This window comes from Bufo bufo, chromosome 10 (assembly GCF_905171765.1).
Source record: "Bufo bufo chromosome 10, aBufBuf1.1, whole genome shotgun sequence".
In the NCBI taxonomy this organism is placed as follows: Eukaryota; Metazoa; Chordata; class Amphibia; order Anura; family Bufonidae; genus Bufo; species Bufo bufo.
This window is the reverse complement of record NC_053398.1, coordinates 29,026,810-29,045,122: the sequence shown is the minus strand read 5'-3', so window position 1 is coordinate 29,045,122 and position 18,313 is coordinate 29,026,810. Positions and strand designations below refer to the sequence as shown.

General features: G+C 47.5%; 1 protein-coding gene across 1 annotated transcript in view; it reads left to right on the top strand.

Moving 5' to 3' along the window:
• Positions 1-18,313, top strand: part of METTL15 (methyltransferase like 15) — a 218,555-nt gene that overhangs the window by 17,924 nt on the left and 182,318 nt on the right. The window lies entirely within an intron of this gene.

The following is an 18,313-nucleotide window of genomic DNA, read 5'->3' as shown; positions in this document are numbered from 1 at the left end:
TGTTACATAAAGCTCTGAAACGTAAAGGGGTTTTCTTCTTCTACATGAGCTTTATAGTTCCAGCGCTTATTCCCGGGAACAGCTTCAGACCCCCGAAGATCAGACATTGATGGCCCATCCCAAGGATAGGCTGTTAATATCGAAATCATGGAAAACCACTGTAAACCTCCCGTCACCTCTCTTAATATGCTTTTTTTGCAAAAATTTTTTAAAAAATCGCATATTTTTCATGAAATAACAAATCTTGTGAAACTTTTCTTAGAACTCTACATTATACCTTTCCTCTGTTACTTCTCCTAGAAATGTATTACTAAATTGACAACTAGGTGTTACCCGTCGGGGTTGTGTCCCTGTATTGTCGAGTCACTGCCACTGGGATAAACTTGACGCATCTTCAGGCTGCCTGGTCTAAATGAAACAGGTTTAGTAAATCTGGATTTAACACATTTTGTAAAAAAAAAAATATTTTGATCTAAAGGAAATATGTAATTAGAAAATGACCTATTCACATTTTTACGTTAAACAGATATTTTAGAATTTTTAGTGTTTTTTTTTTATAGTAAAAAAATAATAATCTAAAATTGTGCACTTTTTACACTGGCCAATAGGCCTAATAATATGTTTAGACTTCCTATTTTTTTTCAGCAGCCATCATATTATCATCACAGGCAGGATTACAATGACAGATACCACCTCTGTGTATAGATAAGACCTGATCCACCATTCACAATAGGTGATACCACAGCTTATCTACTCCCTCCTGACCTCTGCACAGGTCACGAGTCAATGAGGCCCCCCTCCTGTCCATTGTGTCTATGGGCCATAGAGGTCTTGACATATTTTAGGTCTAGTGGCCAGTGTGAAAAGTGTATCATTTTAGGATTATTTTTTAAAATATTGATAGTGATATTGGAAAATGTTAAGAAAGAACACCAAAACTTCAACAAAAAAAATATGTTTCATGTGAAAAAACTGATTTCAACAATAGGAGGCTCAATTATTAAGACCAGTGTTTTAGACGCCGGTCTTAATAAGGCCCCTGCGCTGGCGGTGGATCCGCCGGAGTTATGTAGAGGCGGATCCACTGCCGCTTCTAAATCTACACCAGCTCCCTTGCTGGCGTAGATTTAGATAATTTTCTACGCCAGAAAATTATGAGACGGGCCTTCCGAGCTGCCCACGCCACGCCACCCCACCCCCCCTTCCCCGTTTTTACACCTCACGTGAGTGGGGAAAAGTCACAGATTGCAATCTGCACCAGAAATACGCCTAATATGGACGTATTTCTGGTTAGTAAATGACCCCCTAGGTCTTTTTTCGATGACATATCCCCTTTAAAGGAACGATCGTAGAATGCACAAAAAGATATAAAAAACTTAAATGTGTAATTACTGTTAAGGCTACTTTCACACTCGCGTTTTGTGCGGATCTGTCATGGACGGATCCGTTCAGATAATACAACCGTCTGCATCCGTTCAGAACGGATCCGTTTGTATTATCTTTAACATAGCCAAGACGGATCCATCTTGAACTCCACTGAAAGTCAATGGAGGACGGATCAGTTTTCTATTGTGCCAGTGAAAACGGATCCGTCCCCATTGGCTTACATTGCGCGCCAGGACGCATCCGTTTGGCTCAGTTTTGTCAGACGGACACCAAAACGCAGCGTTTTGGTGTCTGTCTCCAAAGCGAAATGGAGACTGAACTGATTCATTCTGAGCGGATCCTTTTCCATTCAGAATGCATTAGAATGCAAACTGATCCGTTTTGGACCGCGCCCTGAACGGGTTTCACAAACGGAAAGCCAAAACGCGAGTGGGAAAGTAGCCTAAAGCAGAAGGAAAGCATACAATAAAATAAAAATGTTTGAAAATGCTAATAAACCGAAAACGAAAGCAATTAAACATATGGAGTTTCTTACAAAATTCTAACTATTATATGTTAAATGATGTAAGTAAAAAAAAAATTATGATGTTTATGATAAAAATTAAAACTCACATTTTTGTTTTGAATGTATCAGGAGGTATGCAGCTATTCCTCTGCTGAATAATCGCATCATTTTACTTTTATTTTTCACTTTCATAGTATAAAGCAAATGATAATATAAAGTGTATAAAGCAAACCATTATAAAGTTCTCTCTAAATCCCTGGGTCCGTGTAGCAGGCCTTTCCCGTGTATGTGAGGAGCGTGTCTCTCACTCATCTGCTTTACAGGCCGACATCTGCAGTTCTCGCCCCATTTATTTGAATTACACAAATCGGAATAATATAACATATCTGTCCCGTTCCTGCAGTCGTGACATATGGATGTGTGAGGGGCTTAAAAATGTAAATGCGTCAAACACATATATTAAGCTTAATTACACATGAATCAAAGTGAAGTTCCTCCTGCTGCCGCCCCATTTCATAGACTGTTTCATAATCTAAGTAATGAGTTAAATGTTACAGAATTGTGTATATGGCGTTATATGTGTTCTATATCAGCCACAACATAAAAACCGCCTGCCTAATATTGTGTATGTGCGGTATGGTATCATGTATAAATGTGCTGTGGTAATATGTGCAATGATGAGCCAAAACATAAGAAACTCCTGCCTAAGGCCGAATGCACACGACCGTGGAACACGGACGTGAGCGGTCCGTGGTATCACGGCCGAGAGCAGGAGCGCACAGCGTCATTGGTTGCCATGACGCCGTGCGCTTCGTCCCGCCGCTGCACTACAGTAATACACTCGTATAGATCATAGCAACCAATGACGTCGTGCGCTCCTGCTCTCAGCAGGATGCCAGGCCGGGATACCACGGACCGCTCACGTCCGTGTTCCACCGTCGTGTGCATTCGGCCTAATATTGTGTAGCTCCCCCTCATAGCAGAGTCCATGCCTCGCCCTCTAAGACATGGACTCCACAAGTCCTCTGAAGGTGTTCTGGCGCTAAGGGCTCATGCACACAAACGTATTTTATTTCCGCGTCCGTTCCGGGTTTTTTTGCGGACCGTATGCGGAACCATTCACTTCAACGGGTCCTCAAATAAAACGGAAGTTACTCTGTGTGCATTCCGTTTCCGTATTTCCGTTCCATAAAATTTTTTAACATGTCCTATTATTGTCCGCATTACGGACAAGGATAGGACTGTTCTGTTAGGGGCCAGCTGTTCCATTCCACAAAATCTGGAATGCACACGGACGTCATCCGTATTTTTTGTGGATCCGTTTTTGCGGACCGCAAAATACATACAGTGGTGTGCAGGAGCCCTAAGGGTTAGCAGCAGATTATTGAGCCAATGCCAGATGATAGTTGGAAGGGAATGAGAAATATAAAGTGAGGACTTATCCTTCTGGCTTTGGCTCAAGAAACTGCATCAAATACTGTTGCAAATAGCCCTGTGTGACCTGTAAGGTGGGGCCTCTATGGATTGGACTGGATATTTCCTGCCCATGCCACAGATGCTTGATTGGATTGAGACCTGGACAGTCTGGAGGCCAAGTTAACACCGTGAACTCTGTCATGTTCCTCACACCATTTCTGAAAACTTTTTGCAGTGTGGTAGGTAGGGGCATTTTCCCGCTTAAAGAGGCCACGACCATTAAGGAACGCCATTGCCGCGAGGGGTGTACTTGGTCTGTACAATGTTTAGGTGGGCGATACGCGTCATCTCCACATGAGTGTCAGGACTCAAGGTTTCCAAGCAGAACATTACCCAGAGCATCACACTGTCTTGACCAGCTTGTCTTCTTCCCATAGTATATCCTGGTACCATCTCATCCCCCAGGTAAGTGACACACAAACACCCAGCTGTCCATATGATTTAAAAGAAAACCTCATTGATGAGACCAGGCCACCTTCTTCCATTGTTCCATGGTCCATTTACAGTGCTCACCTGCTTTGCAGTCCTAAGTTTTGGCTCCCTGAGTGTTGCCATCTATTGCGGTATTGCGAGGTGTCGGACTAGACGGACTTGTGTTAGTTCCCCACAAGAATCAATGACCGGTTGCTCACCGGTTGTCTTTCCTTGGACCTCCTCATGCCAGAAAAATCGCACAAGACCTGCCATTTTGGAGATGCGCTGACCCACTCTTCTAGCCATCACAATTTGCCAATTGTCAATGTCCCTCACGTTTTTCCGGCTTCTAACACAGCTGACTGTTCACTTGTAGCCTCCACCACTTGACCGGGGCCATTGAATTAGATAACCAGCATTAGTCACTTCACCTGTTAATGGTTTTGTAGGGCATCTGCTCTGCTCTCTCTGCAACTGCTGTGCCCTCTGCACTTTCAGAGACAGGGCCAGGCATGACGATGTTTTCTCTGCCTGGCCCTGTCAATCAAAGTGGAAAGGGGCGGCAGGTGCCAAGAAAGCTGAGACTCTATGTGTCTATTATTACCCCAACTCCCCTGACGAAGCTGCATCGCGACGAAACATGTTGGGTGGGGTAGTAACAATCTCCAATTTTTAGACAGGTTTCCGTATAGGGCAAGATCCACAACCAGCAGGGTCGCAATTTTTGTCCAGCTCAATACATATTGTGTAAATGTTCGGAGGCTAACTGCCTGATCTCCCAGCGTGTGAGATGTGTGACTGAATGATGGATGTCTGTCGCATAGGGATATAGGAACACATCGTATCCATTTATAATAGAAACTCCTATACTTAGGACCTATAGGAACACCAAACAATTCACCATTGAAAACACACCTGGCAACCTGCGGTGATACATGGCCACAGCGTATCCATGAGGTTGGCCACCTCTTGAGTAGAGTGCAGAGCGAGCGACGGCGGCGCCCCAGGAAAGACATAAAGTAACTGACTAAGGGCTCTTTCACACCTGCGTTATTGTCTTCCGGCAAAGAGTTCCGTCGTCGGGGCTCTATGCCGGAAGAATACTGATCAGGATTATCCTAATGCATTCTGAATGGAGAGAAATCCGTTCAGGATGCATCAGGATGTCTTCAGTTCAGTTCCGGTACGGAACGTTTTTTGGCCGGAGAAAATACCGCAGCATGCTGCGCTTTTTGCTCCGGCCAAAAATCCTGAAGACTTGCCGCAAGGCCGGATCCGGGATCAATGCCCATTGAAAGGCATTGATCCGGACCCGGCCTTAAGCTAAACGTCGTTTCGGCGCATTGCCGGACCCGACATTTCGCTTTTTCAGAGTGGTTACCATGGCTGCCGGGACGCTAAAGTCCTGACAGCCATGGTAAGTGTAGCGGGTAGCGGGGGAGCAGTGTACTTACCGTCCGTGCGGCTCCCCGGGCGCTCCAGAGTGACGTCAGGGCGCCCCAAGCGCATGGATCACGTGATCACATGGATCACGTCATCCATGCGCATGGAGCGCTCTGACGTTATTCTGGAGCGCCCGGGGAGCCGCACGGACTGTAAGTATACCGCTCCCCCGCTCCTACTATGGCAACCAGGACTTTAATAGCGTCCTGGGTGCCATAGTAACACTGAACGCATTTGGAAGACGGTTCCGTCTTCAAATGCTTTCAGTACACTTGCGTTGTTACGGATCCGGCAGGCACCTCCGGCAACGGAAGTGCATGCCGGATCCCAACAACGCAAGTGTGAAAGAGGCCTTAGCCCGAAACTGCAACCTGATATTTTTAAATTCCCTTGTAGTATTGGTTTCTCTAAGTATTTACGTTTTAAAAGTAAATAATAAAGGTTAAAGTTTTAACATATAGATAGGACCCCTAAAAGGAGTTTTGGGCCAGGTGACCGTGGTTGGATTTTTGTTACAATCTCCTGAGGGCCCCATAGGGACACAAATCTGGTTCTAGGTGTAACGGCAACGCCCCTGGTGCATCTAGAGGCTCATTTGCATATATTTAAAACCTCATTTTCTCAGCAATGGGGACACATATGAACACGGGACCAACACAGACGCACATGTAACAGGTCAGCCAGTGTCATAGGTACAAAAACTGCTGACAGATGCCCTTTAGGGCTCATGCACACCACCATATGTATTTTGCAGTCCGCAAAACTCGAATCTTCAAAAAATACGGATGCATTCCGTATTTTGCAGAACGGAACAGTTGGCCCCTAATAGAACAGTCCTATCCTTGTCCGTAATGCGGACAATAATAGGAAATATTCTATTATTTTGCGGAACGGAAATACAGAAACGGAATGCACACGGAGTAGAAAATACGTTGTTCTGGCTGCTGGGTGTATATATGGTATCCTCTGTATACATCTGTGTTTGCATAAATTGTCAGTCTGGGGGCTGTCATATCCTGTGTCCATGGGCAGGCGTCACTTTATTCATTATGCCAAAATTGTCATTTCGTAAAGCAGAAGTCCTTTTTTTTTGATCTATACAATTTACGTTCTTATTATTTTAGTGCTGTAAGGATGTTTTTTTCCTCAGATGACACTAAAGAAGCAGTAATTATGAGTAAGCCCGACGATGAGACTGTCCCTGTGGGACTAATCTAAGTGTAATGGTGTATCAAATACATTCCTAATTGTGAGCTCTGTCCCAAGGGTGCAGTTCATTGACCTTTAGACAAACGTGTGAATTTCCATTTTAATTTAGCGCTACCATGCAAACAGTCAGCAGCGCTGGTTGTCCGCGTTTAAACAAGAGTTCATCATGTACTAAGGGGACTCCGACTGGACTACGAGCCTCAAGTTTAATCATATAGACACAGCTTTTTACCCCCTAAGTGCTTGTTCCATTGATTTTCCTTTTTTCATATACAGTACTAATCCAATTCAGTAATGTTATACATGCAGAGCTATAAGGGAAGTCAGCCCAGGTCGGTAAATGAGGAAGATGGCGGCAAGATGAGTACATAGGAGGAAGAAAAATACAGTGTAGTCTGTTTTTTTTAATTAATTTATGTAGAATAGAAGATAAAAAGCTGTGGCGCTCCCCAATACTTCGCGTTAGGCGACTTTCACACTAGCGTTTTTCTTTTCCGGCACTGAGTTCCGTCCTAGGGGCTCTATACCGGAAAAGAACTGATCAGTTTTATCCCCATGCATTCTGGATGGAGAGTAATCCGTTCAGGATGCATCAGGATGTCTTCAGTTCAGTCGTTTTGACTGATCAGGCAAAAGATAAAACCGTAGCATGCTACGGTTTTATCTCCGGCGGAAAAAACGGAAGACTTGCCTGAATGCCCCATAGGAATGTATTAGTGCCGGATCCAGCATTTAAAATACGGGAATGCCGGATCCGTCCTTCCGGCCTGCGCAGACCGGTAAAAATGTGAAAAAAGATACAAGACGGATCCGTCTGTCCGCATGACAAGCGGAGAGACGGATCCGTTCTTGCAATGCATTTGTGAGACGGATCCGCATCCGGATCCGTCTCACAAATGCTTTCAGCCACAGCCAGATCGGAGGATCCGTCGGGCAGTGCCGACGACGGAACTGCCCGCCAGATCACACTGCCGCAAGTGTGAAAGTAGCCGTATCCGGCACTATATCGCAGACATTAATGTTGTATTGCTAGGATATGCCATCATTGTCAGATAGGTGGGGTCCCATCTCTGCTACCCGCTCCTATCTCCAGAATGGGGCCCCCCGAAGTGATGGAGAGCACACTGCGCAAGCGTGGCCACCGCTAAAGGAGTTCCAAAAATAGCCGAGTGCTGGCTTGGCTATCTCCGTCAGTCCCATAACGGTGAATGGAGAGCTGGCAGTGCATGAACAGAGTCCTCTCCATCACCATGATGGGACTTGCTTTCCTTTTACTGCTCTGGGAGCACGCGCTGCTATTTTTGGAAGGCCCATAGTGGTGAATAGAGGGCGGCTGCGCTTGCACAGCGTGCTCTTCTTCACTTCCGGGGGGCCTGTTCTGGAAACAGGAGCAGATCTCAGAGGTGGGACCTGCACCTTTCTGATCTCGACGTGGCATATCCTAGCAACTCGGTGAGACGGGCAAACTGCTTTAAAGTTCACCTAGAGCTAAACAGTCGTCTCTGTTTGCCAGTGCCCCGCATTTTGGATAATCTGGTTTTATGTGAACTAAAGTGCCAGATAACACACAGTATTGGTGAGTTGCTGCACACAATTAAAGGGATTGTCCCCTTTGTCACCCAGGCAGCCCCTCTGATATGAGCAGCTCCTGCTCGGATGCTCTCTCTTGCCCTGTGCTGTATCTGCACTTTGATTGACAGGTCCAGGCGCTGAGAACGTCATCATTCCAGGTCCTGTCAATCAAAATGCAGAGGGCGCGGCAGTTGTAGAGAGAGCAGATTTTCTAGGTGTAAAGGTAACGCCCCTGTTGCTCCTAGAGGCTCATTTGCATATATTAAAAACATCATTTTTCTCAGCAATGCGGGAACATGTGAACATGGGACCAACACAGATGTAACAGGTCAGCCAGTGTCATAGGGACAAATCTGCCGACAGATGTGAGACCCCCAGCGGATCCCTAGAATGAGGAGAGAAGCCCTTGCACAGCGCGCTCTATTATCCTGGCTGCCGGAGATGGAGTTCAGATGGGCCCTTAGACTTAGGCCTCATGCACACAACAGTATTTTTTCACGGTCCGCAAAACGGGGTTCCGTTGTTCTGTGATCCGTTTCCGTTTTTTTTTTCGTGTGTCTTCCTTTATTTTTGGAGGATCACCAGACAAGAAAAATGAAAAAAAAAATCAAAATCAAGTTTGCCTTGAAAATGATAGAAAAAAAACGGACACGGATCACGGACGCGGATGACAATCTTGTGTGCCTCCGTGTTTTTTCACGGACCCATTGACTTGAATGGGTCCGTGAACCGTTGTCCGTGAAAAAAATAGAACAGGTCCTATTTTTTGGACGGACTTGAAACACGGATCACGGACGCGGATGACAAACGGCGCATTTCTACCGAGTTTTCAACGGGCCCATTGAAAGTCAATGGGTCCGCAGAAAATCACGGAAAACGGAACAACGAACACTGAACCCAACAACGGTCGTGTGCATGAGGCCTTACAGTAAGAAGAGAGCGCGATATGCGAGCGCTTCTCTCTCCTCGGGGGTTTCAGTCTGTCCCTATGACAGATCATAAGTTATCACAAAGTACAGGGACACTTTAAATTCATAACGGGATACAGATGTAGCAAACACCGTCTGTAAAAATGGCCGCTCCATAGCGTGCTGTGCTAATTGTAAGACTGTTCGATAGGCACGCTGCACTATTTGTGCTGCCATACTAAATGCCATAGTGTGCTGTTCGTACAGTGAAAGAAGATGACGCAGCGCCCCCATAACGGAGGGCATGCAGAGTATCTCTTTATGGTTGGGCTGAGCACTTAGCGCACGGAGCGCTGCATTCCATTCTTTCTGTAATAGTTTATGTCTTTTTCTCTGCCTGCTTCATCCAGGGATTGTTCTCCTAAGTGGGTGACTTAGTACTTGCCGGTGGTTGGTGGAGATGTAAGTCACCGTCTGGATTGCTGAGGTGTTCATTAAAAAGCTTTGGAGAGCTCCTGTGTTGACTGCCTGTGATTAAGGATGAAGGACGCCTGAGCGTTGCCGGTTAGTGTGCCGGTGATGCTGGTCAACCAGTCTGATGCACACATGTTTTATTTTTTTATTTTTACTTGCCATTTTTATCGTAGCCCAGTAAGAACGCAGAGACTTTGTAGGCTTCATATAACTTTCCAATTATGGGATTATTATTTTGATCATTTTAAGGCTATTTTCGCACAGACGGGACCGCACTAATAATTCAAAGGCTTGTATCCGTTAATAACGGGTCAGTTTGCATTATTCATAAAAAATAAATAAAAAAAAGTCTAAGTCAAAACAGATCCGTCCTGACTTACATTGAAAGTCAATGGGGGAGGGATCAGTTTTCAATTGCACCATATTGTGTCAGTGAAAAACTCCCTCCCTGTTAACTCCTTCCATACAGCGGTCCCTACGGACCGCGGCATGGAAGGGGTTAAATGGCTGACATCACAGCACAGATGTCAGCTGTTTCAAGCAGAGTGTCAGCAATGTGCTGACACTCTGCTTGCTAACCGTTCGGCCATCCTGGACATGAGAGGGGGCGGGCGGGATGATCGTGCGCCCGCCCTGCCCGCACCGCCCGCGGGGGTTAAAAATGCAGCGATCGCCGATACGGGGGAGTCACAGGACCCCCCTCAGCATTGTCCCAGGGTGCCTGCTGATTGATTTCAGCAGGCACCCAGTTCCAGTCACCACCTGCCGCACGGCGGTGATCGGAAATACACATGACGTACCGATACGCCATGTGTCCCCAAGTGGTTAAAGGAGTTGTCAGACAAGAATAGGACATGTTCTATCTTTTTTGTGCTGCGACGGAACGGACATACGGATGCGGATTGAAATGAACCGGTCTGCATCCTATCCGCAAAAAAAATAAATAGAACAGACACATTCATGTAACCTAAGACTGGCGTATAAATTGGTAATCCTAATACAGTATATTCCTCCGATTGTCTTTGGAATCTCCGTTTTTTTTCATGGTAGAAGAACCATGGAAGAACCCGTGACATGCCTCCACTTGGCTCCAGGAGACATCTGCAGGGACATCACTGGCTAACATGAAAACATTTGCAGTAATGTCAAATGTACATTTTTGTGTCGGACTGAATCTGCACAAAGTCCTCTCGCCATCCACTGGGCCCCCGAAAGAACTCTGTTTAAATTGTTCAATTCTGACAGTGACTTTTTAAGATGGTGCCATGTGAATCTCATTCGAAGAGGTTGGACCTGAGGGTAATGGAGAGTCTTGTATATAATAACTCCAAGGTTAGAGCTTTTGAACTTCTTCACCCAGCTTGCTTCCCCTGAGAGGATTTAGTTAATGCAGTGATTATTGTGCTGCACACCACGCCGCAGAGCTTTTCTAGTCCGAGGACCGCGTTCACTATACATTTATTGGATATAGCGCATTCTGGGCATTTCAGCTTCAGGTAAAACATTTACTTACAAGAAAAAAATCTAATTCTAAAGGTAGCCACGCACCCTGACCAGTGGACGGCTATCTCCTCCAACCAAACATGGCGGCGTCGGCTAACAATACACTAATATCGATGAGCCTTAAAGGGGCTTACAAATTATTTTTTTTTAAAGGGTCTCTGTCATCAGAAAAATCATTATGTCGCTGAACATAACTGTATGACTTATATCTCGCGGCCTGCCGCCGATCGTGCTAAATAATGACTTTTATAATATGCAAATGATCCTCTAGGTGCTAGTGGGGCGTTGCTGCAGCACCTAGAGGCTCCGTCCTCTCACCGTTTGGCACGCCCTTGTAAAGGTGTCTGACATCCTCGGTCTACTCCGCGCCCCGCAAATCCCGCGCCTGCGCCGTCCATTTTAGTATTAGGCGCAGGCGCAGTGAGTGAAGGACGCTCTCCTGCTGCCGTCCTTCACTCACTGCGCCTAATGCTAAAATGGACGGCGCAGGCGCGGGATTTGCGGGGCGCGGAGGAGACCGAGGATGTCAATCACCTTTACAAGGGCGTCCGAAGTTGATTCGCATAATACTTTGTTTGAATACTGTAAGGAGCGAGCGCTCCGTAAAGTATTAGAATGTATTGGCTCCTATAAGCCGAAGTTATAGACTTTGCATAATAACTTCATAAATCAATTTCTACTGTAAAAAAAAGATATATTTTTCCGAACTCGGGTTCGGTTCCAAGGTACCACTGCTGATGCTTTATTTCTTTGTCCACCTCAATAACCTCTTTGTGGTGGACACACATGCTCAGTTTCATCGCTCACCTGCCACCAGCCCGATCTGCTGGTAGAAGCTGTGACAGTTACAGGGAGAGAGCTGCAGCAGAAAGGAAACGCTTCCTGTGCTGCAGCAGAAAGTGCACCCCCTCTGAGCTGCAGCAGAAAGGTCACTTCCCCCTAAGCTGTGGTAAGGAGATAGTTGCAGCAGAGAGGACACACGCCCTGCGAAAAGGACAGCCAGCTTAAAATAAATCTAGCAGAGCCATTGGAGCAATGAATGAGGAGATCTCTGGACCCATGTGAGGTACAGGGCTGGTTCGAGCTTTATGAGAAAAAGATTGCCATGTCCTTTATGATGTCAGATTTTTTATTTTATTTTTACGTTTATTACGGAATTACCCCTTTATGCTTCATTCTCTCTCTCTATAAAATCCATGTCCGATTGGTGGGAGTTGGACTCACAGCACCCCCAACAATCACCTGAAGAGACTGCTCCAGTGAGCGCTCGGTGTCTTCCTAGGCACAGATCAGTCCCATTCAAGTGAATGGACTTGGGCTGTAATACCTAGCATATCCACTGTACAGTGAATGGCGCTGTGTTTAGTATGCTGCGAAGAGGCTGCAGTGCTCACCACAGCACCATGGCCTCTTCAAACAGCTGATCTGCCGGGGTGTTGGTTCCCTACCGATCTGAGTCAGAGCTTGAAGAGTCACACAGAGCTATGGGGACTGGATATTGAGGATGTGCTAGCGGCCATCTAGCAACCCATGTCCTCAGCTCTATACCCAAAATCCCGGGGACAGGTTCCCTTTAAAGAGATTTTCAGAACTTAGATATTAATGACCTATCTTCAGAATAGGTCACCAATATCGGATTGGTGGGAGGTCTGACTCCTGGCACCCCAGCAAAAACCTGTTTTGGCTAGGTGCTGGAACAGAAACTGTACAGTGTGGGGTGCGGAAGCAGAAAGCTCCATACGCTGCAGTTTCCGGCATCGGTGTAGTTCAGTTCCGCTCCGCTCCCATCACCTGAATGAGAGCTGCAGTACCCCAGCACGGCCGCTTCACAGTGTACGGAGCCTTTTACTTCCAGCTCAGTACACTGTATGTTTTGTGCCTAATGCTGGACCCTCACCAATTTAAAGGGGTTGTCCGAGTTATTTTTTTTTGCTCTTTTTACTTTCCTAACTAGGCAAATATAACAACTTTACAATGAACTCACTTTATCTGCAGTGCCTGGTTTATCAGATTTAACTGAGGGTCACATGACCTGTGATGTCAGCTTCTCTCCCTGCTCTGATAAAGTTAGTCTACAAGCCTGTAAACGAGAGTCACTGTGCTGGCCACGCCCCCCTTCACTGCCGGTGTTCCAGGAAATTATGGTACTTGTTAAAATCCGGTTCCCTCGTCACTTCCGGTAGTGACATAGGCGCACTGGAAGCTTCAAAAGGAGGTGTGATCTTAGAGCCCGGCACCTGATTGGCTGAAAAGAAGGCTTGTTGGCGGCGCACAACCAACCTGGGTACCGTCATTTTACATTATGCGCCTGTGAACGCGCACAGGGAGGGAACCTATGATGACGGTACCCAGGTTGGTTGTGCGCAGGCGCCAACATGCCTTCTTTTCAGCCAATCAGGTGCCGGGCTCTAAGATCACACCTCTTTTTGAAGCTTCCAGTGCGCCTACGTCACTACCGGAAGTGACGAGGGTACCAGATTTTAACAGGTACCATAATTTCACGGAACACCGGGCTGTCTGCTCTCTCCTAAGATTCTTAACCCCTTCAGCTGCACAGACTGGGTACTGCAGGCAGTGACAATTCTGGGCACAGGAGCTGACAGACTAGAGAAAGCATTGCACAAGAAGGTAGGGGGAAGATCCTGTGTGTATTAGCAGTGTCATTATACAGGTGGGACTTGATTCTCCCAGCACTCAGGGAAGCTCTTGTATCCACTCCCTTAGCAGGGTCATTATACAGCTGGGACTTGTAGTCCTACACATACAACATGCTGCTGATTCTCCCAGCAGGCAGACATGTCATTTAGGGCAGCTCTTGTAGCCACTCCCTTAGCAGAGCAGGGGGAGGGGCAGAGATTGTTTTTATTGCATGTAAACAAAGGGCCAGAAAAGAACCAGGGAAATGAGGAAATATATATTTTTTCTTTGGATAAAACTTGCTTAGCTTAGTTATATATTGCTGCCCATCAGATTTTCAGTGCTTTATATATTTTTTTCCATAACTTGGGCAACCTCTTTAATATTGATGACCTCTCCTGAGGATAGTCAAAGCAATGTGACAGCATCCAGTAGCATTAAAGGATTCTTTATTTGTCATATCGAAGACACAAAAATATGCAACGTTTTGACCCCTAGAGGTCTTTATCAAGCATATCCTATCCTGAGTATAGACCCTTCGTAGGGTACGGTTGAAAAAAGACATGTCCATCAAGTTCAAACAAGGGATGAGTGGGGATGTAAATTTTAGAAAAGGAAGGAGTAAGGCTCAGACTTCTACACATTTTCATAAGCATTAATGTTATTTAAACTCAGTCATTTTGTTTTTAAACTATCCATTACTCCTCCTGTGAGCACATATGGAAGTAGAATAGTCCACAGATTTACATTGCTCACAGTAAAGAATCCTTAACACCTCTGGAGACTAAACTTTTTCTTCTCTAAATGGAGGCAGTGGCCCCTTGTCTTTTGAGGGAATTTCACATGGAACAGCTTTTCACCATTTTTTTGTATGGCCCATTTATATATTTGTATAGGTTAATCATGTCCCTCCTTAGACGACTCTTCTCAAGACTAAATACATTTACTGCATTTTTCACCATATAAGACGCACTTTTTGTCCCCCCAAAGTGGGGGTTTCAGTGCGTCTTATGGGGCGAATACTAACCATTAGTGCAGGAGGACCTAGTAGGGGTGAATGCAGCGCTCCCTGGGCTATGTACTCGCCTCTCCCTAGACCCCGGACACTCGCTCTGCTGTGACTGCGCACAGCATGACGACGTGGGCTCGCTGTGACCTCACTCTCTGCGCGTCGGGTCACAGCACAGCGTGCAGCAGGCTGAACCAGACGTGCGTGGATGCGAAGAGCGGCGGTGTCCGGAGCAGGAGAGGTAACTTAATTAATTTCTAATGTCTGCTCTAAGCCTGGGGGTTTGATTGGAAGTCCTTTACATCGGGCTCTGATCTGAGGTCTCCTTAGGGGCGTCATTCACACTGGGGCTCTGATCTGAGGTCTGTTTGGGGGGTCATTCACATTGCATTTCTGATCTGAGGTCTGCTTGGGGATCATTTACATTGGGGGTCTGAATAGTCTGTTCTTATTCACATTGGGGCTGTGATCTGAGGTCTTATTGGTGTCTTACAGTCATATCCATAAATATTGGGACATCGACACAATTCTAACATTTTTGGCTCTATACACCACCACAATGGATTTGAAATGAAACGAACAAGATGTGCTTTAACTGCAGACGGTCAGCTTTAATTTGAGGGTATTTACATCCAAATCAGGTGAACGGTGCAGGAATTACAACAGTTTGCAAATGTGCCTCCCACTTGTTAAAGGGAGTCTTTCACCGAATATGACCATTACAGACCACTCAGATCAGGTTCTCCATTACTTTCCCCAGATTACTATGGTACCTTTCATATTACAGTCCATCGCCGATTTGCTCCAAAAAACACTTTTATACCATATGGTAAATAGGTTCTGAAGGTGCCCAGGGGCGGCGTTCATGCGGCCGGTGCCGAGGCCCCTGGGCGCTTTGCTTACCAAACCCCTCCTCTTTCACCCCTCTGGCCCGCCCTTGTTTAATCTGATTACCTCATTGACCACATTCGCCTATTAAACATCTATGAGGGACAGTATCAAAAGCCTTTGCCAAATCCAAGAACACTACATCCACAGCCGCCCCTCTGTCCAGGGGGTGGTGAGTATAGCCCTGGCTGTACCTACCACTCCTTGGTCGTCTTCCAGGTTCCGCACCGCACATGCCCTGACTGCAGACTGCGTTAGGACATAGTGCATGTAGGTGGGCATTATGACCTAGGTCACAGTGCCACGCTAGGCCAGCAGAAGTCCAGAAAACAGTTAGGCCCCTTTCACACAGGCGAGTATTCCGCGCGGGTGCAATGCGTGAGGTGAATCCGGACCCATTCATTTCTATGGGGCTGTGCACATGAGCGGTGATTTTCACGCATCACTTCTGTGTTGCGTGTAAATCGCAGCATGTTCTATATTGTGCGATTTCCACGCAACGCAGGCTCCATAGAAGTGAATGGGGCTGCGTGAAAATCGCAAGCAAGTGCGGATGCAGTGCGATTTTCACGCACGGTTGCTAGGAGACGATCGGGATGGGGACCCGATCATTTTATTATTTTCCCTTATAACCGTGTTATAAGGGAAAATAATACAATCTACACAACCCCGATCCCAAGCCTGAACTTCTGTGAAGAAGTTCGGCTTTGAGTACCAAACATGCCGATTTTTCTCACGCTCGTGCAAAACACATTACAATGTTTTGCACTTGCGCGGAAAAATCGCACATTTTCCCGCAACGCACCCGCCTCTTATCCGGGCCAAAAATATGACGCCCGTGTGAAAGAGGCCTTAGTGTCAGAGCAGGAGAGGTAATTTTATTTATTTTTATCTGATGGAGTTTGGGGGTCTGATCTGAGGTCTATTGGGGGTCTGATGGGGCTTGAGAGTCTAATAGAAGTCCAATCCGAGGTCTGATGAAATTAATTTTTCTTATTTTCCTCCTCTATATCCTAGTGGTGTCTTATGGTCCAGCCTGTCTTAAAAATACAGTAGTTGGGCAAGACCTAGAGCACTTTTTGAATATGGACACCACATTTGACAGTCACTCTGCAGTGTTGGCACAAGTTACTAGAGAATCTCTAAAAATGATGAACGGGTGCACAACCACAACTGAACTGAGTTCTTTAAAGGGAGTCTGTAACCTACATAACATGTTTTAAACTGATTATATAGCTCTGTGGGAGGCAGATCTATAACATTGATGGTACCCGGGTTTAGTTTAGTCTTTCAGAGTCTCCAAAGTGCCAAAAACGAAGTTTTAAAGATATTCAAATTACCTATCCCAAGTGCCCAGGGGCGGCAAGTGTGCTGCAAGTGCCCAGTGCTCCCGCACCTGTGCACTTCACCGCTGGGCCCGGACATGCGCAATACATTGCCCACAGAGACATACTGATATGCAGTGCGCATGCGCCAATTAAGTAACCAGTAACCGTCACATGTGCTGGTTACTTAAAGGGCTGGCCGGACAATACATAGCTGAGGAGTCAGACGCAAGTAAGGCGGGGAGCACTGGGCACTTGCAGCACAATCGCCGCTCCTGGGAACTTGCAGCACAATCTCCGCTCCTGGGCACTTGCAGCACAATCGCCGATCCTGGGCACTTGCAGCACAATCGCCGATCCTGGGCACTTGCAGCACAATCGCCGCTCCTGGGCACTTGCAGCACAATCGCCGCTCCTGGGCACTTGCAGCACAATCGCCGCTCCTGGGCACTTGCAGCACAATCGCCGCTCCTGGGCACTTGCAGCACAATCGCCGCTCCTGGGCACTTGCAGCACAATCGCCGCTCCTGGGCACTTGCAGCACAATCGCCGCTCCTGGGCACTTGCAGCACAATCGCCGCTCCTGGGCACTTGCAGCACAATCGCCGCTCCTGGGCACTTGCAGCACAATCGCCGCTCCTGGGCACTTGCAGCACAATCGCCGCTCCTGGGCACTTGCAGCACAATCGCCGCTCCTGGGCACTTGCAGCACAATCGCCGCTCCTGGGCACTTGCAGCACAATCGCCGCTCCTGGGCACTTGCAGCACAATCGCCGCTCCTGGGCACTTGCAGCACAATCGCCGCTCCTGGGCACTTGCAGCACAATCGCCGCTCCTGGGCACTTGCAGCACAATCGCCGCTTCTGGGCACTTGCAGCACAATCGCCGCTCCTGGGCACTTGCAGCACAATCGCCGCTCCTGGGCACTTGCAGCCCAATCGCCGCTCCTGGGCACTTGCAGCACAATCGCCGCTCCTGGGCACTTGCAGCACAATCGCCGCTCCTGGGCACTTGCAGCACAATCGCCGCTCCTGGGCACTTGCAGCACAATCGCCGCTCCTGGGCACTTGCAGCACAATCGCCGCTCCTGGGCACTTGCAGCACAATCGCCGCTCCTGGGCACTTGCAGCACAATCGCCGCTCCTGGGCACTTGCAGCACAATCGCCGCTCCTGGGCACTTGCAGCACAATCGCCGCTCCTGGGCACTTGCAGCACAATCGCCGCTCCTGGGCACTTGCAGCACAATCGCCGCTCCTGGGCACTTGCAGCACAATCGCCGCTCCTGGGCACTTGCAGCACAATCGCCGCTCCTGGGCACTTGCAGCACAATCGCCGCTCCTGGGCACTTGCAGCACAATCGCCGCTCCTGGGCACTTGCAGCACAATCGCCGCTCCTGGGCACTTGCAGCACAATCGCCGCTCCTGGGCACTTGCAGCACAATCGCCGCTCCTGGGCACTTGCAGCACAATCGCCGCTCCTGGGCACTTGCAGCACAATCGCCGCTCCTGGGCACTTGCAGCACAATCGCCGCTCCTGGGCACTTGCGAAAGACTCTGAAACTA